This window comes from Pseudocercospora fijiensis (genome assembly GCF_000340215.1).
Source record: "Pseudocercospora fijiensis CIRAD86 unplaced genomic scaffold MYCFIscaffold_7, whole genome shotgun sequence".
NCBI classification, from domain to species: domain Eukaryota; kingdom Fungi; phylum Ascomycota; class Dothideomycetes; order Mycosphaerellales; family Mycosphaerellaceae; genus Pseudocercospora; species Pseudocercospora fijiensis.
In genome coordinates, this window is record NW_006921538.1 from 1793172 (window position 1) to 1818711 (window position 25540).

Below are 25540 nucleotides of genomic sequence, written 5' to 3' on the forward strand. Positions count from 1 at the left end.
CAGGCCTTAGGGCCTCGATAGGGCGTAGGAATAAGAGGGGACCTATAGGGCGCGTTAGTAAAGAGGTAGAATCCTTAAAAGAGTAGGCGATTAGTTAATAGTTATAGCGCGCTCGTTAGCACTCGGTACGCATTCGCTATAGTAGTATAGTCTTATTGTCCTTTATTACTAATAATTACTTGCCTCTAATTAGTTAGCTAATAGCACCCCGGGGGTAGTATTAATCCTAGGTCTCTCTAGCGGTTCTAGCGACACTATAGGCCCTTAGCCTTCTTCTTATTCTTTATACTAGTCTAATACTTATCTAATAGCTTAGTTATGTCTTTAAAAGAGGCTTTAGCTTCCTACGAGTCCTATTTAGGTAAATAGCCTTGCTACCTTAATAGGTATTCCTTCTTACCTTGCCTAGTTCGGTGCTTTAGGATGCGTTCTATAGACTATAGCTCTTCGCTATTAGCTAAGACTTCTTCTAACTTAGTAGGCGCTTTGTCGCCTTCGCGCTAGTAGTATAGTTTAAGGAGGGAGATATAGAAGGTATTATAGATAGTATAATAAGGTAGGAGCTATAACTAGTAGGCCTAGCTATTGCCCTTCGGTTCTTAGATGCGGAATAGGCTAATAAACCGTAGTGCTAGTTTAGGGCGTGTTTTGCTATTAGGTAATAGGTGTTTGCGGACACGGAGGTTCTTCGTACTAATAAAGGACGGAAACTAATACTACTACTACCACTTGTAGCAATAGTATAGGCTACCGAGGGTAACATAACCTATAGCAATATAGGCAGCCATGTTTAGTAAGATAGGATAACGAGACTGTCGCTTAGGCTAATAACTAGAGCCCTGCAATATAGGCATTATAGAAGTGTGACATAAACAATATGCTATACGAGGTTGATAATCTGTCTACTCTATAGAAGGAGGCCTCTTATATAGGCTTAAAACTAGCCTATAGGTGTAGGGCCGGTTACTAGCTAATATCCCTCCCTTTCTTCGTATCTAACTAGACACGTTTTACATTATGCGCGCTTAAAACAAACATATATGCATCCTTAGCGCTTCTTAGCTAAGGCTATTCTTAGAACTCCGCAATAATACCCCCGGGGTAGCATTAATCCTAGATACTATAATTATGCAAAAACAACTTCCTAAGCAACACTATATAGACTTACTATTGCTTCAACGCGCCGTAGTCCTTACTAGCAATAACCTTATCTACTAGTCGGCTCTCGAAATCTCCTCCGTATACGTTAAAGCTATTAGCACCGAAGTACTGTCCCTCGTAGAAAGCTTAATTAACGAGGAGGTTAGCAGCCTTTTCCGTCGCAGCTTTCTCCTAATCGTATAGATATTCCTTAAGTCCTTCGTTATTAAGCTAGAGGATCTATTCAACTTCGTTCTAAATAACGTAACTTAACTAAGGAATCCTACTAACTAGGGCGTCGGAGATATAGCCGAGGCCTTCGACTAAGATCGCCGTAGGGAAAGCGAATAGCACGAAGGAGCTAGAGGCTAGGAGGGCGGTTAGATTGCGGTACGCTTTAGCAACCTAAGAGACTATTAAGTTCTCGTAGCCCTTAACCTTAGTACCGTTAATAACGCGAGAGTAGCCTAGGTTAATTAATATACGGTTGCTCTTAGTCTTTAGATTACTATATAGTAGGTATAGCATCTAAATAGAGACCTCGTACTCCTTTAGAGGGTTGAGGATCTACTCCGCTTTGCGTCCCTTACTATTAGGCTAACTATCGAATATATAGTCGAGGTCGTCGTCGGTAAGGTACTTATTAGTAAGCTTACCGATCTTGCTTAGTAGGACTAGGCTACGAGCCTTAAGCTTCTCAACCTAGTTCGTAAAGACCTTGGGCTAATATATACCTTCGATAATAGTAGAGCAGCTAGTCTTATCCTTAGATATAAGGCAGACCTTAATGCGTAGGTAACTAGCACCCTCGCTAGCTACGAGCTTAACTATATCTTATCCGAGACGAGCAGACTCCTTAGAAGGACAGTTTTCGTAAGTACCGCTAACCTTAAAGAACTTAGTAGGCTTAGGGACGGAGATAAGCTCGTATATATAATTAGGTCGAAGGGCGATAGCTAAGAGCTATAGGGTAGGGTACTAGCGGACGATTTAGTTGCTTACACTATAAGTTTAAAGGGCATTACGGCCTTCTTGCTTAGACTTAGGCATCGTACGTATATACTAAAGGTACATTTTAAACTCCTCCTATATTAGGTCGATAAGGAAAGGAAGATATACTCTACGAGGCTCTTATAACTAACTAAAGACTTAAGGGAAGATAGTATTGCTAGTCTAGCGAAAGCGGTCGAAGGAGGTACCTTAGCTAAGGATGCCGGTAACGAACTTGCTCTAGCGATCTGTTAGCGTAAGGGCGCGAGTAATAGTACTAGTAGGGTTGAACGTATAGAGTCCTAGAGATGTCGGGGCGGCAATAGGGCGTCTAGGAAACTAGTTAGCATAGGCCTAATTAGCCTTAAGGGTAGCGAAGGCATCTTAATTAGCAACATTACGTCTAATCTTTAATAGGCGGCTAATAAGGACACTTATCTTAGCGCTAGCGTAAAGACTACAGACCTTAGCAGCCTTCTTAATATAGTTAGCATATATAGTGAACCGCTCTTTACCTAGCTTACTAAGGTCGTTAAGCTATTAATAGATAGATAGGGCGGTAGGAGCTTTGCCTATATCGGCTTTAGGAACTATATCGATGTTAGTAATAAGGTACGCAATAGAGTCGCCCTTGTAAGAACTATAGATATTCTTAGTTAACAGGATCGGCGAGAGGCCTCTATCTCTACGCTCGCTAAAGGAGCCTTCGGAGGAGACATCTTCTAGTAGTATATCTAGTATATTAATATCCGAGTTACTATAGTTAGTACTATAGTTAGTACTATAGTCGGTATTAGAAGGAGTACTATACTTCTTAGTAGCCTTACGGAGGGCCTAGCGAGTATGTAATGCCTTCTTGCGCGCTGCTTCGGCCTTAGCGCGCTCGTCTTAAACTTCTTAAGGGACCTTACGGTTACGGGTCGAGCGACGATCTTTAGCCTACATTTCTATAGCGAGCGTAAGACTAGCAGCCGTATCGGCCTCGGTTTCTAGGCGAAGAGCCTTACGTTTAAGGACATTAACGATAGGAGCCTCTTAACCTTTAATAATAAAGCCTATACTATTAATACGACAGCCCTTCTCTTTTAGTAGATCCTTAGTTATCTATACGTTGAGATCGACCTAGACAATCGCATCGTAGTGCTTCTTCTAGTAGGCTATCGTAAAGTCGTTAAGCGTAAAGGACAAGTTAAGTAACTACTTGCCTACCTTCTTACTAGCGGTAGATATACGATAGATTATAGTACGGGAAAGATACTCGGCGCCTTAACGACGGACCTTATACTTGTTAACGAACGAAGAGACCTACTTAGTACGCTCTTGTCTACCGTAGGCGAAGTTAATAAGGCTCTTAGGAAGACTGCTTAGTCCTCCCTAATGTTCGAAGGCCTAGTCGAGGGTCTTAAAGCGCAACCGAATCTAGGTGCCGGCCGTCTCGAGGCTATAAACGATAGGAAAGGCTTATTCGATGTCTATATCGTTAAGAACCTCGCGCTTAAAGATACGCTTACCGATAGACTAACGTAAGTTGTTTATACCGTACGCAACTAAGATAGTAGCCTTCTTAATGTTCCTATTAATAACGCGTAGTAGGGTACGAGCGTTCTAGATCTTCTCTTAAGAGTCTTTAAGGGCGGTAACGATCTAGAAGCAGTACTCGAGGCTAGTTGCAGCAGCTAAGGCGCTATCGGATAGGGCTTCGATCGGGACTAGTACGCCTAGGTTTAGGGCTAGTAGGTTGCTGCTACTACTAGCACCTAGCGGATTTAGGGCGCCGGAAGATATCTTAGTCGACCGGAGCGGAAAGGAGTTAGTAACGAGTTTACAAAAACGTTTATAGCTTGTTAATAATAATCGAAGGGTTTAGATAGAAGAAGGGGGAGGGGGGTAGGCGGTAGTAAGTCGGTTAGTATTCGAGTAGAAGAAAGAGCTTAGAAAGCTCGCCTTAAATAGGGTACGAAGGTAGCGTAGTCCGTATGTTCCGGTAAAGCAAACGGATAACGACTATATATAGACCCTAAAAAGTAAAGCTGTATACGAGACTCCTTTATTAGTAGGGCGGCTAAAGTTTAACAATCGATCTAGCTAATTGCTAGTAGCGACTACGCGCCTTTTATTAACCTCTAGCTTTCGTAGATTCCCGCGCACTCGAAATGTAACTAGTTAGTTCGAGTACCTAGTAGTAATCTATAGTAGTAAGACTAGCGGGACTAATAATACCCCCGGGGTAGTATTAGCTTTTCTCTAGAGATGCTCGGTAACTAGGAGTAAATCGCCTAGGCCTAGCGTAGCTTATATTAGCCTATAGCACTATCGTTATAGATGTAGCATTACCTTTTGCAGTAGCAGGTATGTAAACGTAGCCCGTACGTTCTTCTTTCTTCTAGATACTAAGCTTAGCGGCCTAAGGTCCCTATTCTTAGAGGCTATAGGCCTAGGTTACTGCGTCTATCTAAGAGCTAGGAAGGGAGAGGGATCCTCCCTTTCTTAGTATCCCGCGTAACTAATACTAATTAGGATAGGAACAATCTTCTCTAGCGGAGTATCTTATTATCGTTGCTACCTAAGGGCGGTTGCTAGAGACTAGGAAACTAGAGGGAAGTAGTCCTAGAAGGGCGGGAGGTTAGGTTCGGCTAGCTTCCGAATGCTACCCCTAGGGTGTTATTCGGAAGTTATACCTCGTATAGTTCTTTCTAAGGAAAAACAAAAAGAGTAAAGCTATAGCAATATCAATCGAAGGCAAAAAACAAAAGAGCAAAACAATAGACAAGGTAAAAGCAAAGGAGGGTAACAACTAAGAGCATTAATATCCGTAGGAACTAGGAATAGGCAGTAAGGACTAAAGGCAAAGGGCAGCGCTACATTAACAGCGCGGAGAATAGTTAATAGAGGCAAGGAAAGCAACGTAGTAGAGGTAGGAAAGGATATACGATTATTTAGTCTCGGGGTCGTCTAGCTATAATTCTAGGCGGTCTTTATCGCTAGACTAGTTAGGTTCCTCGGAGTTAGAGTTAGATAGCTAGAAGTCTAGTTTACTATTAGAATCGGAATTAATATCGGAAACGCTCTATATATAGTTAATCCGTATATAACCCTCCCTTTGTTCTTAAGTTATTTCTAATAGCTTACTAAGACGAATCTAGGGATAGGCATAGTTCTTAGGTAGAACAGGATCTAGAATAGCGGTAGGATCCTCCTCCCGATAGGCATCTAAGGACGGTAGAGGGTCTATAGAGGCACGGACTTCCTCCTCGGTCGGCGGAGGGCGGGCAGGTTCTCGTAACTTAACGATCTTCTTTAGATTGGCCCGAGGGTGAGTGTACTTTAAGGTAGCACTATCTAGCTCCTAAAGAAGGTATACGGAACCCGAGTAAAGGACCTCCTTTACTCTATAAGGACCCTTCTACTTAAAGGCTAGCTTATAGGAGTAACTATACTCTAGTTCGGACTAGTATAGAAGGACTATATCGCTAACCTTTAGAGGCTCCTAGTTAATAGCATTATAGTCGTCGAAATACTACTTAGCCTCCTTACGAAGGCGACGTTGTCGAGTAAGTCCCTCCTAAGAAGTAGTAGTTATATCCTTAAGAGCCTTAGCGCGTAGGGCAAGGAGATCTACTCTAGTACGAACAGACCCCTAGTCGTAAACGCTATACGTATAGTAGGACAACTTAATCGGAAGAACGGCGTCCCTTCTAATTATAAGCTCTACTAGCGTAAGTCTAGTCGTATCGATAATAGTAGTTCGATCCGCCTAGAGAAGGGCTAGAACGCGGATAGAGATAGGAACGGACCTGTCGCTACTATTAGTTATCTTAGATAGGGCATTAATCAACGACCGATAGCCGCGCTTAACAATAGCATTCGACTAGGGATAGTACGGGGAGATGCGAACGTTCTTAGCCCCGTACGAAATAAGCAGCGCTTAAACCTTATTAGCTATATTATTCGTAGCGTTGTCTAAGATAACCTCGTAAGGTATTCCCTAGTAGCAAAACAGATCCTTAAATAGGAAGGTAGCTATATTATAGGCATTAATAGTACCGCAACCTTTATAGAAATAATAGGCCTCCGGCTATCGAGAAAGACCCTCTCGAATAATATATAGGCTATTATTGCGGCTAAGATAGACCCTATCGCTATACTACCGCTCCCTAACTAACTAGGTAGTAGGGATACGCAGCTCCCCTAGACGTCGGTAGCTATTCCTAAAGTTGCACTTAGGACAGCTCTTATAGTAGCGGGAGACGTTAGCCTATACGCCGTCCTACTAGTAGCGTCGACGAAGGACATCGAAGGTGCCCTCCGCTGCCCGGTAGCCGAGCTTATCGTAAACAGAACGAAGGATTTCTTATCGGGCTACTAGATCGTTAATAACATACTAGAGCGGTATATTAACTATAGCCTATCGCTAAAGGATACGATCCTTAATAAGGAACCTCCGAGAATAGCGAATAACACGACGGTATTAACTCTTTAATAGACTAGGAGCTCTCTTCGTATAGGTAAGGAAATAGGCGATATTATAGGAGTCGTCGGAGTAGACCCTATTAAGGATATTATCCCTGCCTAGTTCGCCCGCCTTAGTATCGTCCTAGTCCTCGCCGTTAGTAGTAGGGTCTTCGTTAGGTTAGTTACTAGGTTAGTCGTCGGCAGTAGACCTAGTAATTACCGGTATAGCGTTAATATAGAAGGCAGTAAAGAAGGTGCGGTTAATAACCGCGTCGATATCCTCTTCTTCTATTATCTCGGCAATGTCTTCTTCTATAGTAGGCCTTCTAGAAAGGCTATCCGGTCTAGTGTGCTTCTTGCTAGGAACATAGAAGACGTCGAAATCAAATAAATAGATCTAGGCAACCTACCGAGCTATCGCAGAGTTAGGCAGGTCGGAGGCTATACGGTTAAGTTAATAGACTAGCGTCTAAGCGTCGACTTCTAGGCGAAAGAACACTCTAAAGAGCTAAGGTCGGAACTTCTTAAGAGCCTTATAGACACTAAGGCACTCTCGCTTGCTAGTATCGTATCGGGCCTCGATAGGTTTCTATAGACTAGACTCGTACCGGATAGGGTAACGTAAGGAGGGCTCCTTACGATTATACTATATTAGTATCTCGCCGTAGCCTTCCCCGCTCGAGTTGATAGCAATAATTAGTAGACCTGCGCCTTCTAAGTAGTTAATAGAGGTAAGCGTAGGCGCGCTAACAAGTGCCTTAGTAACCTTGTCCTTAGCGGCTTAGTAAACGGAGGTCTATTTAAACTCTATATCCTTCTTAAGTAAGGCGTATAGAGGCTTGTATACTAACGCAAAGTTTTCGACCTAGATGCAGAAGTAGGAGACTACTCTAAGCTAGATCCGGACATCTTTCTAACAAGTAGGGTCGGGCTAGGACATAATCTTTAGGACCCGTATATTGTTAGGATAGCGGCCGTTCTTATTAGTTACAAACCCGACAATGTTTATTCGTTTGTATAGGAGCTAAAGCTTCTCCCTATATACCGTTAGGTTAGCTCGCTCTAGGTCGTAGAGGACACTATCGAGGTTCTAAATATGTTCGAGAAAGAACCTACGGATACTAGGCTCTACTTCTTTATTGTCGTACCTAGTTTTAGGGCCCTTAATACCGATGTCGTTAAGGAAAGGCATCGCTATATAGGAGATATAGGCCGCAAGGACTTAGTTTATAATGCGAACGAACTAGGCTACGGAGTTAGTTGCCCCTTATAGAAGGGTAGTTTGTCTATATAGCCTAAGAGGTATCTCGAAACTAGTAAGGTCGCGGCTATTAGGATAGAGAGGGATCTAGTCGTAGCCCGAGAAAACATTAACTAGTAAGGCTATAATACAGTTAGCAAAAGCTTCCGAGAACCTATTAGTCTCCGGAGGGAGGTTAGCATCTCTAATCGTAACTATGTTGAACTTTTATATAGCGTTAATTAGACGGTACTTCTTTAGTTCCCTAGGAGCTGTCTTCTTCTAAACTAGGAAGTATAGGTTGCGATACGAGGCATAGGAAGGCTCTAAGGTGCTAGCCTTTATACGCTGCCGTATTATGTCCTTAACTATACCTCTTAGGCTTAGGTTTAGCTTAAACCCTAGGTAAGCCTAAGGCTTATACTCGATCGTTCGGATCCTCTATAGAGGGGCAACCTCCGGGTTAATCCTACCTAGATACGTAAAGTTATATACTAATACGGCTTCGCGGTTATATAGAAGCTCGTATAGTAAATCCAGTTTAAGATCCGAAAGCTCGATACTAGGTTTAATATTCGCTAGTCTCTCCGGCGTTAGCCTCGATCCCTTAGGAATAGCGGAGAACTTTTTAGTAATATACCTCTAGTCGTATAGACTATCCCTAGGTGTTAATATCGCTTCGCGGTTAAGGCACTTTTATCGCTAGTTAGGATTTCCGCTAGGATTAGACCTATCGGTTATATATACGCTGCCTTTTACGGGCTTAATCTTGTTAGCTACCCTCTTATATAGGGTATATATACTAACCGCTCGTAATACCCGAGCCCTCTCTCTTTAACGTTAGGCCCGGAGATTAGCGCAATAGAATAGCGCGTAAACTTTATCGGAAGTCTCCTTAAGTCGGTAGGTATATAGCTAGTAATCCTAATTTATAATTCCGGCGAAAACGTTAGATTCCTAATAACACCCCCGGGGTAGCATTAGCTCGGCGCTCTAATTAGTTAGTTCGGATTCGGGCTCGGGTAGATCCGCTTCCGGCGGCGATACCTACGATAGCATTATTACCGAGATTCGTATACTAGGTAGTCGTTACACTATTATGCTCGCTATCGCTTCGAGCATTCGTCTCCTTAGTATAGAGCCTAGAAACTAGCCTTGTCGTACGGAGCGGCGCACCTCTAGATATAACCTATTTAAGCTATATTAACTTATAGCGTAGATTGCCGGTCTTATAACCGCGCTATAGCGTTTCCCGAAGAGCGCTTAGAAGTAGCAAGGATATCCTCGTAGGACTTATAGCTAGTGTTTCCGATATAGCTAGTAAACACGACTTAGTTGCCCTTCTAGTTAGCGATAGTTCCTTCCTAGGAGCTATCGTCGCAGTTGCGCTAGATACCCCGGGTTATGCGAGACTATAGACGACCTAGAATAATTAGCGTGTTCGGGTTAGCGGCAATCTAGAAGGTAAAGGAAAAGCATATGCCGAAAGCGTCTACTATAATATTATAGCAGGCACCTACTAGCGCAACCTCCCTATTTACTCCCTATATACTAAGGGAAATATCTCTATTTATTAGTAGTCGGAGCTGTTTAGCCTAGCGCTTACTTATAATAAGTAACTCTAAACTATTATTAAGCATTGCTAGCAACTGCTAGCTGTAGCTTCTAATAGTAACTCAAATATAGATAGCGGGAACGACGGTAAAGGAACGGGTAACTACGGAAAGGTCTATATTATTAGGGATAGAGTAAAGTTCCTTAGGTCGAGGAGGTCCTACTCGACCGATTTATTAGCTAGTAAATCGGACAGCCTTAATAGAAACTAAAACCGAAGCAGGGTCGGCATTATTATTATCCCCTCGGCCTATCTCCTTAATCCCCTCTTCGTTAGTATTATCGATAGTCTCCTAGCTCTCGTAGGTTACTAATTCGCCTTCTACTAACTCCTAGGCCCCTAAAAATTTAGGAAGGAACTATAGGGAAGAGACGTCGATATAGTCCTCTCGCCCCTGTTTACGTTAGAGGGCTGCAAGGTCTTTTATAAAGGTAGCATCGTTAGGAATCCGGCTCTAGAATAGGTTAGTAGGCAAACTGTATACTAGAAGCTCCCCTATAGACACGTTAGACTTAAGGTCTAGGAACTATAAAGCTTAGAAGAGAGCATTTGCTTTTGTGTCGTAAGAGTTAGTAGGCCCGGTACTATACTTCTTTATATACCTATTAAAGCGAAAGCTCTTTAGGTCGGCTGACTTTCGTTTATAGGCCGGCGGGTTAGCTAGGCCTAGGGTACTACTAAGGTCGGTAGTAGTATCCTCTATCTCGATATCCGGAGTCTCTAGGACCTCCGAAGAGGCTATACTAGCTCGGGTTGCACGGTCTTTAGCTGTCTAGAGTGTTTTAGTCTTAGCGACTAATTCTCGCTATTTCTTAGCCTTGTTAGCTGCCTACTTCTTAAGTATCCTAGTAGGGGCTACCGTACTAAGGCGGGTAGGGTTCTGCGGGCTCTTGCCCTTACCCTAGGACGACTAGGTTTAGGACGACTAAGTTTAGGACCTTATAGTAGCGTAGATATCTATACTATTCTTAGTAACCGCGTAAACATTAGTAACTGCGTCCGGGTCCTAAGACATAAAGTTGACTTTAATAGGCTTAGTAGTACTATTACTACTCCGCTCCTTAACCTATTTTGCCCTAACCTTCTAAGTTTCTCGTTTAGCAATAGCGGCGAGGGTACTGTTCCTAGTGTTCTTAAACTCGATCTTGCTGCTATACTTCTTCTCTAGAAGACTCCTAAGTTAAGGCAGCTTCGGAGCTCTACGATCCTACTCGAAGTTAATCTTATCGCCGGTGTCGGTATAATAGAACCGACTATTTACTTACATAACGAGCTTCCTCTTAAGAAGCTCCTTCTAGATAGGGTAGTCTAATTAAACATGTTTAAAACCGCCGTATATCTAGCACTTGCTATCTAAGTTAGAATAGATCTTTCGTATAGCGTAGACGTTAACTAAAGGGGCCTTAGGGTAGTTAGGATCGGAGACCTAGTAGACTAGTAGCATATCCTTTAGTGTACTAGCATTAAGGACCTCCCTAACTCGCTATAGTGCTTTCGTATTAAGGTTGAGCTAGGCTAGGGATTTAGCTAAGTCCGCAACGTCCTAAGAATGCTTAGTAACGGTAGGAGTTATAGTACTAGGACTACTTTGCGATTTAGGAAGAAACTTAGGCCCTCTAGTTCCCGAGGCATCGTTCCTTACCTAGGCTAGGTTATTCCGGTCCTCGCCGTAAATAAACTTCTTTGCATCGGCGGAGCTATTAATGTCGTCCTTAATAGCCTCTAGGACCTCTTTGTACTTCCTAAAGGTCTTAGGATTGGCTTCGCTAAGCTTATAGCGACGGAAGATACGCTTAGCCGTAGACTACGGCAACCCTTTAAGGAGTAGCCTCGTTCTCTAAGAATTCTCGAGGTCCTGCTAGTCGATACTATCCGCTAACTTAATAAACTCGCGGACGTACTCCTTTAGGTCGTTATCTTCGGTACGCCTCTCTATATAGAGGTTCTTAAGCTACGTATAACTGCCTTTAATGCGACGGCTATCGCGATCCCGATACTCCCTTATAAAGGCCTGCTTAAAGACCTCCTAGTTAGTATTAGACTTGTCGTCCTTTTCTAGGTAGCTAACTAGGGTTCTAAGGGTTCGGTAAAGCTTAGTAATAGTAGTCCTCGTAAGAGACCGGACTTTGTACTAGTCCGACTCCTCTTCGAGTCCGTACTCGGCTAAGTTGTCCTTAAAGCGTTCTACGTACGCCGTAGCGTTCTACCCTTCGAACAAAGGGTTCCTACTGCTTCCTAGCTCTAGCGGGCGACGCCTGTTCTAACGGAGAAGGTTAGTTTGCCCTTAAATTATCTTTATAACGACATTATAGAGAGCCTCGGGCGTAGAAGGCTCGATAGCCCCTAGGTCGATAGCGCTTATAACAACTAGTCGTCGCCTGATTTCTTCGTTAATAGGGTCCGGCGGGTTATTAGATTCCGAAGATTCCGCTAATTCGTAATGCTTGTTTTCGCTAGAGCTAGAGCTTATTCGATTATCGTAAAGTAGTTAAAATAAAACTTAAATGCTATAGGAAAGTGTTTTTTTTAGTATATATTATAGGTTTGGTTTGTTTCGATATTGCTATGCGAGAGAATAGTGTGCTAGGCTGTTTTCTTCTAGTGTTACCCCCGGGGTAGCATTAGAGTTTAGCCTCCTAGGGGTCGCCTAGACACCCCTAGGAGCTTCAATTTAGTAATTTTAGACAAAAGCCGCTCGGAGGAAGGAACTGCAATCTCTATTCACACCTAGATCCTAGAAACTAGCCACTTTACTAACTATCGTTATCTCCTTTAGCTAGGCGGGGGGGCGGGGACCTTCTTTTTCTAGTAGAAGGCTAAGCACTATCCGAACGAGGTAGCGAATCCCGAAATAGTCTATCCGGTTAATAGGGGAACCGTCTAGGCATCCGACCTGTAATCCAGAAATTGCTATCGTACAGATAGTCTTAGCAAACTAAGCAAGGCCGATAGGTAATTAGTCTATCTCCTCCTTAGGCGGGGCTTATCTCAAGCAAGCGGTACTAAATAGGTCTTCGACTCGGAGCCGAGTCCTTAGAAGCTAGCTATAGTTATAGACTAGGCCCTAAGCTATAACAGTCCTAAGGGTTTGTAGCTTTTCGGGGTTAAAGCGATACCCTCGTTAAGAGGTTTCTCTACTTGTCGTAACGGCCCCTTAAGATACTTCGGTATCGTCCGTATCGTAGGCTCTTATCGTGCCCTCGCTTCGGTTATAGCTATTCGTGCCTAGAGACTACCTTTAACATACCCGAACCTATTAGATATAAAGAGATAGCCCTACCTTCGGCTCTAATAAAGGACGGAAACTAATACTACTACTACTACTTATAGCAATAGTATAGGCTACCGAGGGTAATATAACCTATAGCAATATAAGCAGCTATGTTTAGCAAGATAGGATAACGAGACTATCGCTTAGGCTAATAACTAGAGCCCTGCAATATAGGCATTATAGAAGTGTGATATAAACAATGTACTATACGAGGTTAATAATCTGTCTACTCTGTAGAAGGAGGCCTCTTATATAGGCTTAAAACTAGCCTATAGGTGTACGGCCGGTTACTAGCTAATACTAAGTATAACTATATCGCCTTATTTAAAGGTTATTAGTATATAGCGCTTATCGTAGTAGGTCTTTTAGTACTCTTAAGCCTTTATTAGCTTCTTAGCTATCTTAGTATAGATTTCTCGTATCTTCTAGATACGTTCTATTGCCGCTAGTATCTCTAGTACTTAACGCGCTTCCCTTTTCTTACGCTCGGCCTCGAGCGGTAGGGGGTCTTATAGTATAGCAGCGTTCTAGCCTATTATAGCTATATATAGTAACACCTTAGTTAATAAGTAGACACTATTATTATATACGAATTCGGCTAGTTATAGGAGGTTAACCTAGTCGTTAGGGTTCTCGTTAATATAGCTACGTAAGTACTGCTATAGGGTAGCATTTTGCCTCTCGGTTTAGCTATCTGTTTATAGATAGAATACTATAGACAGGCGATGCTTAAGTCTTAGTTGCAGGTATATCTTACTCTAATAATAAGATATAAATGTCGAGCCCCGGTTAGAGACTATCCCTTTAGGGGTTCCCTAATAGGTATAGAAGATATTATTCTATAGCGCTTCTGCTATATTAATAGCAGTCTAATCTTTCCGCGCTAGGATGTATCGAGCGCCCTTAGTAAACCGGTCTATAACGACTAGGATAGCGTTAAAGATGTCTTTGCTTCCTCTTCGCTTAGTAGGGGGAAGACCTATAATAAAGTCTATTATAAGCTCTATAAATAGCTTATAAGGGATAGGTAATAAGGACAACTCGCTAAAAGGCTAATGCTTTAGTGCCTTAATACGTTAATATACGGCATACGTGTCTACGTAGTCCTTTATATCCCGCTTACTGTTTAGCTAGTAGTATATACGCGATAGTAGCTCGTGCGACCTCTCTATACTATAGTAACTAGCAAGCTTACTATTATAGTGTCGCTTAAGAAGCTCTTGTCTAATCGATTGTTTAGCGGGGACATAGTATCTGCCCTTAAACTTTAAGTAACCCTTGTCGTCGATCGACTAATTATTATTACTCTTACTAGATCGAGTCTTTCGCCTACTTATAAGCTTATCGATTCGTTTAGTAGCAAAGGCGTCCCTCTACTAAGTACGTAATAGCTCATCTATAAACAATTAACTATCCCTATTTGCAAGGTTATTTAATAGCACCCTCGCTATCGAACGAGGTACGTATTACATATATCTAATAGCACTAGTAGCTAGATTAACTATAGCAGTGCTTTAATCGCTATTACTATATATAGCGATATCGACTAGGGAGTTATTACAACTTCTCCTATCTGTGTCCTTAATACGCACTACTAATACAGTAAGAGTATTAATATACTTTAAGCCGTCGCAGAGTCTAGTAAGCCGCTTATCCTACGCTTGCTTATTAATAACACGGGCTATAGCAATCTTATACTGCAGGGTTAGAAACAAAGAATTAATGTATTAGGTCTCGCTATTATAATTAGGTCGCCTCGATAGGCTATTAGTAGAGTTACTTACGCCTAGCCGATATAATATATCAAAATCGAACCTAGCGAGGTAGACGGCCTATCTAGCCTATCGACCTATAACCCTAGTAACCTTCGTAATTCTACGGAGGTTGTTATAGTCTATATAGACCTAAATAGGGTGCTAAGCACTATCGAGATAATAGCGCTAGTACTTAAAGGCTTCTACGATTACTAAGAGCTCTTACTTATAGGTCTCGTACCGACGTTCTATATCGATTATCTTCCGTAAAAAGAAGGCAATTAGGTACTAGTAATTGTTATTAGCCTATTATAACATAATAGCTAATATAGCGAACTATAAAGCGGTAGTCTTAATACGGATCTGCTTGCTTAGTACGAAATAGTACAATAAGGGGACTTTAGTAAAGCGCTGCTTTAAACCGTTAAAAGCGGCTTATGCTTTATTAGTCTATTTAAACTCTCTAGACGGGTTAGCCTTAGTTTTAGTAAGCTTAGTTAGGGGCATTATATGCCGTAAATAGCCTTTAATAAAGCGACGATAGAAATTAGCGAAGCCGAAGAATAACTAAAGCTCCTTAATACTAGTAGGTATTAGCTACTTAGTAATAGTCTTAATCCGATTAGGATTAGCCTTAATACCCTTAGTTAATACGAGGAAGCTAAGGAAGGCTACCTCCTTAGTAGCGAAGGTGTATTTAGAAGGCTTGCAATATAAGCTATAGGCCTATAGGCAGTCGAGTACCTTGCGTACGGCGGCCTAATATTCCGCAATATTAGGTAAGTGTATATAGACTAGGATATCGTCTAGGTAAACTATACAGAGGTAGTCTAATAGGCCTAATAGGGCCCGATTAATATAGGACTAGAATGTAGTAGGGGCATTAGCTAGCCTAAATAGTATAACTAAGTACTCGAAATAGCTATAGCGAGTACGGAAGGCTGTTTTCTATTTATCGCCCTTACGAATACATATTACGATATAACACTATTATATATACGATAGTAGGCAGCGGTTACTATTAACCGCTACGGTCGCTATTGCTACTAATAGTAGGACTATTATATAGATAGCTTGCCTCGCGGTACCTTAGAGAATATATTAACTTTTGTACTATATAACCGTTACGATACCTTCGTACTATAACCGTATACCTAGCAACTTAGTAGCTTCGCTTAACACTTAGTTAGCTTCTATACTAACTATTAGTCCTCTACCCGAATCGACCCTAGTCGTTACGGCTGCGACAAGAATCGACGCGATTAGCTATAGGTCCTACCGATCTTCCGCCGATTACTACGATTTAACTCCTATCCGTTACGATAGTACCTATTCGATTTACTACCCTTCCGTACTATACCCTACCGACGCGCGAGCGCCTTATCGGCAATCCTATTAGTATACCGAGGAGATAGTAGTAGTAGTTTCTACCTTTAGTAGCAATTACCTCCTATACCTAGGCCTAGAGGCAGCCGCTTTCCCTAGGAGGACCTGCCTCGATAAGCTACGCTCCTCCGCCTTTAGTCGGTTCTCTATTATAGTCCTTTATCTAGAGACTATCTTACTTTTACCCTCTTACTAATAGTTTACCCGCTTACTATAGCTCCTTCGGACTCGCTTCTAACTTAGGTAGAAGCCTCGAAATTAGCTAAGCTAGCGGTTTAACCGCTACCCTAATACTATAATCTCGGATTGCTAGATATAGAGCCCTATATCCTACGTATCTATTCCTATATTTAGAACTACGTCGATTATAGCGAGAACTTCGCGACCTAGCTTAGAGTAAAGTACGGCCGAATCGACTTGCTTGCTTTATACGTTCTATACTATTACCCGCTCGTAGGAAATCCGCCGCCTCGGTAGGCTAAAATCGAGGAACTCTACCTAAATACCCTTAGCGGTTACAACTTCTTAGGATAGTAGGTAGTAGATAAAGGAATCCTAACTAAATCGGTTAAGGAGCTTAAAGCCGCGCTCCTAACGGTACGCGATTTACGCTATTACTATTAATTCTATCCGGAAATCTATCTACTACCTATAGTAGAGTAGCGTCTACCGGCCCGACCGGCTTAAGTTCTAGCGTAGCCTATAGTTTCGCCTATTACTACGGTAGAAACAACCGTACCGCCGGAATAGCGTCCTAGTTCGCCTAATAGCTCGCTCGAATCGGTTTTCTTATAGAGGCTACTTAAGCTACGATACCTAGTAGACGAGAATCCTTAGAACCTAAAAGAGCCTCTACCTAAGACTTCGCCTAAGGAACCGTTAACCGGGCTTTCCGATCTATCGACGTCGCCGTTCTAGGATATCGGACGCGGCTAATTGCCTCTAATAAACGACGGCCTCGCCGACCTATAGGCTAACGAGCTACGTAGTCGTTTCTAATACCGTACCCTAGTAGATACCTCGTAGATAACTAAGGAGATCGATAGAGCGAATATTGCCGTATAATAAGACCGTTAGCGTCGTAATTATCTTCGCGAGTTAGCTAGATAGAGAGGAGTCTATCTTAACGAAGTCGTATTAGACTTTCTAATAGAATAGGCGATTTTACCGCTATCGGCTACGCGTAAGCTAAGTCCGCCCTAGCCGAACCTACTATAGCCGAACCCGGGCTAATATAATTACTAGTAGAGGGCAGACGTATATATAAATGCCTATAGGCATAGCCGCTTACGTCGGGGCGGCTTTACGCTAGGCGATCCGCCTAGTAATATACCTAGCAACCCTCCTAGTAACCCTACTAGTAAACCTCCTAGTAATTCGTCGGTCTATCTACTACTACTACTAGCTAGTAACTTCGATTCGGGCGATCCCTCTCGTAAGCCGGCGTAGGATTAGCCTTTACCCTTTCCGCTATTAGACCTATAAGGTCTACTACGGGAAGGCAAGAAGCAACGCTAGAAACACCGTCGGTATTAGGGTAATTTAAGTAAGGATAGATCCTCGTTAGATAGCGAGGATTCGGACGATTCCGACTAATCTTCGTTAGACGACGATAGCTCCTCTAATAATAGCTATTATAGACGCACTCGACGTCGTAGATACCGTTAGTATTATTAGGACTACGACGCGGAAACGCCGGATTCTAAAGCGAGCTATATTTATAGCTACTACGCCCGCCCTTAGCGGCCGCGGTTTAATCTAGCCTATCTTAGCTTCTTCGATCCTCTACTTAGTATCGCGGATTATAGCAAGGGGGACTATACCTTAGTCGGAAATAAGATAATATACCGTTTAGTATATGCTTTTATTAAAGCGGCTAAGGATTATATCTATATTATAGGACGAGAGACGGTTCGCCTTAACCTCTCCTTATACTTCCGAAGAGTCGCGCTTAGTTAGTATTATAGTTACCTCTCGAGTAGGAACCGAGCTAAACTACGCGGTAGGTACGGTTTAAAGCGCTAGGAGCGTTGTCTTAGTAAGAAATAGAAGGTTCTACCGATAAAGGCGATAGATCTCCTTAATAAGTAGTACTACGACCGGTAGGATATCGTAGCTAGGCGCTCGGTAACGGATTTTATCGTTAAAACGGTACGCCTTACTAAGGATACCGGTATAAGGAAGTCTAATCGGCTCCTTAAGGCTTACCGTCGGATAGATCTACGACTTTAGCTTAATATCGACGAACCGAATTGCTATACGAAGGTCGATAGATAAGTTACTTCTTACGAGAAGTAGGCGTTAATTTAGGAGTATATACTCTCGTTTTCGTCGAATCTCTGCTAGGATATTACGACTAGAGATAATAGCCGTACCGGTAAGGTTACCTAGTAGGGCCGGTCTAAAGGGAATACCTCCTATACCCTAGTAAGTTATACTCCGGTAAGAGCGCTCCTAGATAGCCGGAACCGCGACCTCGACCGACCTACCCTACCTCGCCCTACTAATACCTACTAGCAGAATCGTCTACCGCTAGTACGAAATAGCGAAGGACCGTCGAAGGATAGTAGCCCTACCTTCCTCCCGAAAGATCTAAAGCGAGTTAATTCGCGCCTATTTAATCGATAGGATAGAAAGCGTAACGATCGAGCTCGTAAGTAGGCTAACTTTACTAATAGTAGTAAGAAAGTAGAAGATACCGTAAATAATACTAACTAAGCCGATAACGGCTATCGGGAGGATAGTTAGGAGGATAATAGGAGAATCGAAGTAGATAATTAGGGCTATTTCGGTAACGCCGGAGAAGACGCCGACTACTTTACCGACCTATACGACTCCGATCCGGGCTTAGAAGCCTACTTTGCGGGCGTAGGCGACCGCTTACTATTAGCGTTAAACTCGGTGCTATAGGCTAAAGCATTCCTACTAGCGGCGATCTAACTATTTGCCTCTACGAAGTACGTTTATAAGATCTATAAATAGCGATTTAAGTTAGGCAACCTTCTATACTAGTATATTTGTAGGGAGTATATAGGGGCGACGATACCTTCTACTATTATCGAACGCGTATCGGCAAACCCGGAAGTAATTTAGTCGAAGGCGCCTCCGTTAGCCTAGTAGGGTTACGTATTCCGGAATTAGTAGTATATAACTTTCCCTCTTCGATTGTTACTATTCGGTATATCTATATAGGTCTACCTAGATACTAGCTATACGCTTACTATTGCAGAAAAAGACTTTATTTTAAGCTATCGCCTAGACGTAGAGATACGTAAGCTACGCGAACCGATCGAAATTAGTAGTATTACCGGCGCGTATCGCTCTAGGGAATACGTTATATTAGATATATTTGTCCTAGTAGCGAAGGCGGACGGTATAGTCTCCCTAGTATAGATAACTCGTAAGGTTTACCTAGTTCCTAAACTAAAGGCAAATATCCTAGTCGGTATAGATACGATTGCCCTAGAGGGAATAAAGATCGATATTCCCGCGCGGACGGTTACTATAGCTAGTTAGGACAACGCCTACTTTAAAGTAGCCGTTAAGCGTAAGAAAGGGAAGTCGGTTTAGCGCCCTATAAGGCTAGTAGAGGACGTAATATTAGCGCCGCGTACGGTCGCCCTCGCGCTAGTTAAGTACGGCGGTAACCTCCCTAAGGGCCGGGATTTTATTCTTAACGCCGGTTTCTTAGCCTAGCTAACCGGCAATGCCTAAGGATTGTCGTTACAAGCTCTACTACTAGTAACGGCGTATAATTAGGTCGTAGACGCTAATTTTTCTTATACGTATATTCGTAACAATATAACGACTCCGGTAATAGTACGAGCTAGATAGCTACTTAGTTTATTAAGTAATAGGACTATTACTAGGGCCTACTATATCGACGTAGCCGACTACGGACTAGTAGGATTAAGTCCTAACGCTTTTACGGCTACGCGGGATATACTAAATGCGTAGCGGGAATACTAGTACGCGTTAGGCGTAACGATCTATAGTAATAATAACTAGGTAGACTAAATCGCTATAGCGGTCGAGCGGTACTTAGAGCTTTTTACGGATCGCTAAACGGTAGTCGATATTCCTAAGCACGATTATATGCCTATCCCTATAGTACCGAACTACTTAGATCTATTGCCGCCTCCTCGTATAATTAACCTAGGCAAGAGGGATCGTAAGGTAGTAGACAAGATATATAACGACTTGTACCGCTAAGGGAAAATATAGCACACGACCGAGCCTACCCCCTTCGGCTTCCTAGTATTCGTAGTTTAGAAGCGGGTTACTAACGGTAAAGGCGGTATAATTAATAAGCCGTAGGCGGTAGTCGATATCTGCGCCTTAAATAAGGTAACGATCCCCGATAGCTATTAGATACCGCTCTAGGCGGATCTTTTTATACAATTAGTAGGGTGCTAGTATATTAGCACTATAGACTGTCTAACCTTCTTCTACTAATAGGGCGTAAAGCCGGAGGATTGTTACAAATTAACGATTAATACTTATCGCGGCTAGGAATAGTATAAGGTCGCTATTATAGGGTATTCGAACAGTGTCTAATTTATATAGCGGAAGCTAGTATTACGGTTACTCGCGACAGATCGTTAGGTAACTTCTTATTACGTGCAAGCCGAGGCTTCTTTAGAGAGGCTAATGCAAGCGGGAGGTAGAGACAGAATAATTAGTACAAAGGTAATTCTAATTAGTAAGTAGGTAATATAAGTTAAACGCCTCGAGCTATAAGGGCATTCCGGCGTTCCTAAATACAAAGGAGACATCTTATCTATAGTCGTAAGCGACGTAAGCGACGCTATCGCTCTCGACCGCTCCTATCGCTCCTAGTAAGATAGAGCGATAGCTTAGCCTACTAGTCTTAGCGTCGCTCTAAGATTATATAAGGACTCTAACTAATTAGATCCGTAATACTATCCCCCTCCTTAAGCGGAATAGTCCCTTATTTCGGAACTTTCTAATTCTAACTTCTTTATTATGCTGAAGTTATCGAAGGACTTGTCTTCTCGCTAGCGTAAGGAAAATATCGCAAATAATATCCTCGCCGACTGTCTCGAAATGCCGATCCGCTACTTTTATTACGAATAGGCCGGTAAATCCTATAAGGTCGATCTTCGTTCTAGTCGCTGCTCCGAGTGCGCCCTATACGGCTAGTCCTATAATATGTAAGTTACTCGTATAGAGTATAAAAAAATCCGGAAAGCGCGTCTAAAGATAGCTAAAGATCTTAAGGCGGCTAAAGAGGAGGAGGACCTCCTTATGCGGAAGCTTTTCGAGTATCGCGTAAAGGTCCGCCGCTTACGCAAGTCGCTACGTATAAAAGAAGATCGGGAGGTATAGGCTCTTAAGGTAGAGGAAGCCTCTATCTAATAAGCGGAGGAGCTCGAAAGAGAGTTAGGCTCTTCGCCTATAGAGCCGATATTATTCTCGTTGCCTACTAACGAGCCGTTTCCCCTAGATAGCCGATTATAGATATCTCCTTATAACTAGAGTTATCTAGATAGGACATCCTAGCCTGTCTCTAAAATCCCTAGTAGGAGTGCCGAGAATCTAGTATCCTAAAGGTATGTATTTTTAGTATTTCCTGTCTATTTTATCTTCTAGCTAGTTAGTCTAGTAGTATAATTCTTAGCTATAAAAGATATAGTTGCTAGGTACGCTATTAGAGTCCCCGCTCCTCGAGCTATACTGCCTTAGATCGTTAAGAACTCTAAGGCGCTATAATCGATAGGGTCTAAGAGGTCGTAGGTTTAATTCTTATACTAGTTATTTCCTTTTTGTCTAGTTTTAGTATTTTTTGATTATCTGCTAATAGTTCTATAGGTTTCCTTTTAGTTCCTAAGTGTTTTCTAAATGTAGGTATCCTTTCTATTTAATAAGGTATTTCTAACCTTACTAGTCTAGGATCTTCTCGACTTTAAACTCGTTTTCTTCCTTAGGTTAGAAGTGAAATATTTCTTAGTACGGTGTTTCGGCGTCTATAGATTCTAGTATAGAGATATAGAACACTAGGTGGATTTTTGCGTCGTCCGGTAGTTTAAGTCGGTAATTAACTAGTCCTTTAGGCTTATTAATCAAAAATGGCCCGACTTTAACGTAGTCTAGTTTCTTAGTCGATCTCTAGGTTTTTAAATTCTTTGTTAGGAGGTAGACCTTATCCCCCTTTTTTAGCTAAGGTACTATTTTTCGTTTAGCATTACACGATCCCGTAATCTTTTCTTAAGACTCGGCAATTGCCCTTTACAATTGTTTATATACCTGCTTTAAGTCTTCTAAAGCGACTATCGCTTTATCCGCGTATAGATGCTATAAATACTATTCCCCGAATAGCTACGGATGTTTCCTAAAATTAGCGAAGAATAGTGTCTCTTTCGTAGTCTTAGATTGTTAGTTGTTTAGTGCAAGTTATGCTATAGGTAATAGCGATGCCTAATTGTTTTATACGTAATTAACGTAGTGCCGTAAGTATACCTCTAAGGCCTGATTCTTGATTTCCGTTTAGCCGTCTGTCTATAGATAGTATACCGTTAATAGCTTATACTTAATTCTAAGTATCGCTATAAGCGTCTTCTAGTAGTTTGACGTAAAGAGCTTATCTCTATCTATAATATAGGTCCTTAGGAATCTGTAGTATCGTATAAGTCTATCTAGTACGAGGTATCCGAGTTACTCTACCGTACTTGCTTCGTTAGTAGGAATAAAGTATATATATTTCGTAAGCCTATCGACTATAATAAGTATTATATCGTAGCTATGTCCTATAACCGGATCCTTAGACTTCGGTAGTTTCGTAATAAAGTCTATCGTAACTTCGTCCTATAGTTTGTCTAGTAGCGTCCTAAATTAGATATATCTATACTTAGCGTGTCTATTAGCCTTATTACGCTAACATTGTAGATATTTCTTAATATATTCTAGAACTCGTTATCGCATATATAGGAATCCGAAGCTCCGCTTAACTAGTTCTATTGTTTTCGAAACTCTAGGGTGTCTATTTTCTAGTCTGTCGTAGTATTGTTATATATACTCTGCAACTCGTTCCTTAGGTACTTAGTATTTCCTATATTCGATTAGGAACTATTCTTCTATATCCTAAAGAACTCGCATAGTATAGTTGAATTCTTTTATATTAGTACTAAGGCTTCCGTCTTAGTTTGCTTTTAATATCTGCTGCTGTGCTAGTTCGTAACCCTCTGTATAGTCGCTACGGCGGCTTGGTACGTCGGCTCGTCCGTTCTCGCGTCCTAGGGTATAGCGGATTTCGAACTTGTACTATCCTAGTAGCTCCGACTAGCGGGCCTATCTTCGGGTTAGTACTTTAGTTGTAGTAAAGTAAGTTAGATTCTTATAATTAGAAAGAATCGTAAGACTTAGTGCTCCCTTCGCGTATACTCGCTAGCATTATAGTAATACAACTATTGTAAGTAGCTCCTTATTATAGATATTATAGTTCTATTCCGCGGGTAATATCTTTCTCGAGTAATAGGCTACCGGGTGCCGTTTCCCGTTATGCTCCTATATAAGGTATACTCCTATAGCCCTATCCGACGCGTCTGTTTCTATCTAGACCGCCTTATTCCTATCGAATAATCGTAGCGTTAGCGCAGAAACGCATTGCTTCTTTAGCTACCTAAACGCTTCGTCTTCCTTTGTACTCTAGTTCTATTTCTTATCTTTCTTTATAAGCTCCGTAAGGGGTACCGATATCTTAGAGTAGCCCTCGATGAATTTCCTATTATAGTTAGCTAATCCTAGGAATAATTATACGTCTTTAACGCATATAGGCGTTAGCTATTCCTATATTAACTTAGTTTTTTCTAGATCGATCCTAATTCCTATAGTGCTAATAATAAATCCTAGGAACTTAACTTCCTTCTTATAGAATTCGTATTTCTTAGGTATAGTCTTAAATCCTACTTAAGTAAATCGTTTAAAGACGTCCTACACTATCCGTATATAGTCCGCGAGAGCTCCCTTAGTATAGACTAAGATATCGTCTATATATACGATAACGTATATATCTAGGAGGTCTCGGAGGACTTCGTTTACAAGGTCTTAATATAACGCTAGGGCATTTGTAAGTCCTATAGGTATAACTAAGAATTCGTAAAGCCCGTATCTTGTTCGGAATGCTATTATCTACTCGTATCTAGCTGCTATACGTATTGCGTAAAACGCGTCGCGTAGGTTAATCTTCGTATACTAGTCTAATCTAGTTAATCGGTCTTGCATTTCTTCGATATTCGGTAGTAGGTACCGATTCTTAATCGTAATGTCGTTAAGTCGTCTAAAATCGACTACTAGCCGTCCTTCGTCTAATCCGGCTTTCGGAACGAATATTACTAGCGAGGCTACCGAGGATATCGACTTCCGTATCTAGTAGACCCCGCAGTGGTTCGGTTTGCGAACTATAGAACGTATATGGTTTGGTTTCTTAGCGGTACCCCTCCGGTTTGGTTCCGGTTTGGTTTTTTGCCCCGCTAGTCTGAGCTGGTTTCCGAGAAAATCCGACTAAACTGCGACGATATACGACGACCTCGGATCGAGTCCGGGACGCGACGGGGGCCTATATTGTATACGCTACACGATTGCATCTGTGTTTCGGGCTGTTTAGACGTGTTTTGGGATGGGTTTTTGTCCGTAGCCGGCACGTAGCCGGCACCTAGCCGGCAAACCGGTCCGTACACCGGTTTCTTGGCAAACCAAACCAAACCAAACTAGAATTTCGGCTTGGCAAACCAAACCAACCCAACCCGAACCACTACGGGGTCTAGTATCTAGCCTTTTTCTAATTTTTCTTTTAGCTATTTGTCTAGGGTTTTAAGCTCTTTCTTAGACATTACGTATAAGGGTCCCTATAGAGGCTCTTTCCTAGGCTGTAAGTATATCTTGTAATCCTATAGTTAGTATTTAGGTAAGGCTACCTTGCCTCTCTCCTCTTTAAAGAGTCGCTTCTACTTACTATACTCTTTAGGAATGTCTAGGTCCGAGATTCTAGTTTTATTCTTCGATAGCGTATAACTTCTGTCCTTCCCGTGATTGTTATTGTGACCCTCCTCGGTAGTGTCGATCCGGGTTAAATACGGTTCTCCGTAATTCCTATCGACGCAAACGTCTTACGAGTCGCTCTACGCTTATTAATCTCATCTATCTACGAACGCTGCCGCTATATAGGTTAAATGCCGATTATATAGTCGTATTCCTTAAATATAAGTACTCCTCTTTTCTAGTCTACGGCTAGGTTATGCTTTCTTAACTAAGGTATACCTAATACAATATTATAACTAGCTATATTAGTAATATCTAAGACAATCTCCTCGTAGTACTATTAGATAGCTAGTAGTAACGGTATCGTCTCTCGTTCTATACTAGGTAGCGGTAACCTATCTACTGCTATAAGTTTATACGCTCCTTCTCTTCTACTTCGGGTTGCGATCCCTCGGCTTTTAACGAATAATTCGGAGGCAAAGTTCCCGCTCGCTCCGGAATCTATTAATATACTCGTCGGGTGCCCGTTAACGATAACTTTTGTACGGAAGACTACTATTAATGCTTAAGCGCTTTCGGTATTAGACCCCGTAGTAGTTCGGGTTGGTTTGGTTTAGTTTGCTAAGCCGAAGATCTGGTTTAGTTTAGGTTGGTTTGCTAAGCAACTACAAGAGTAGCTAGTTCGAACTATAGAA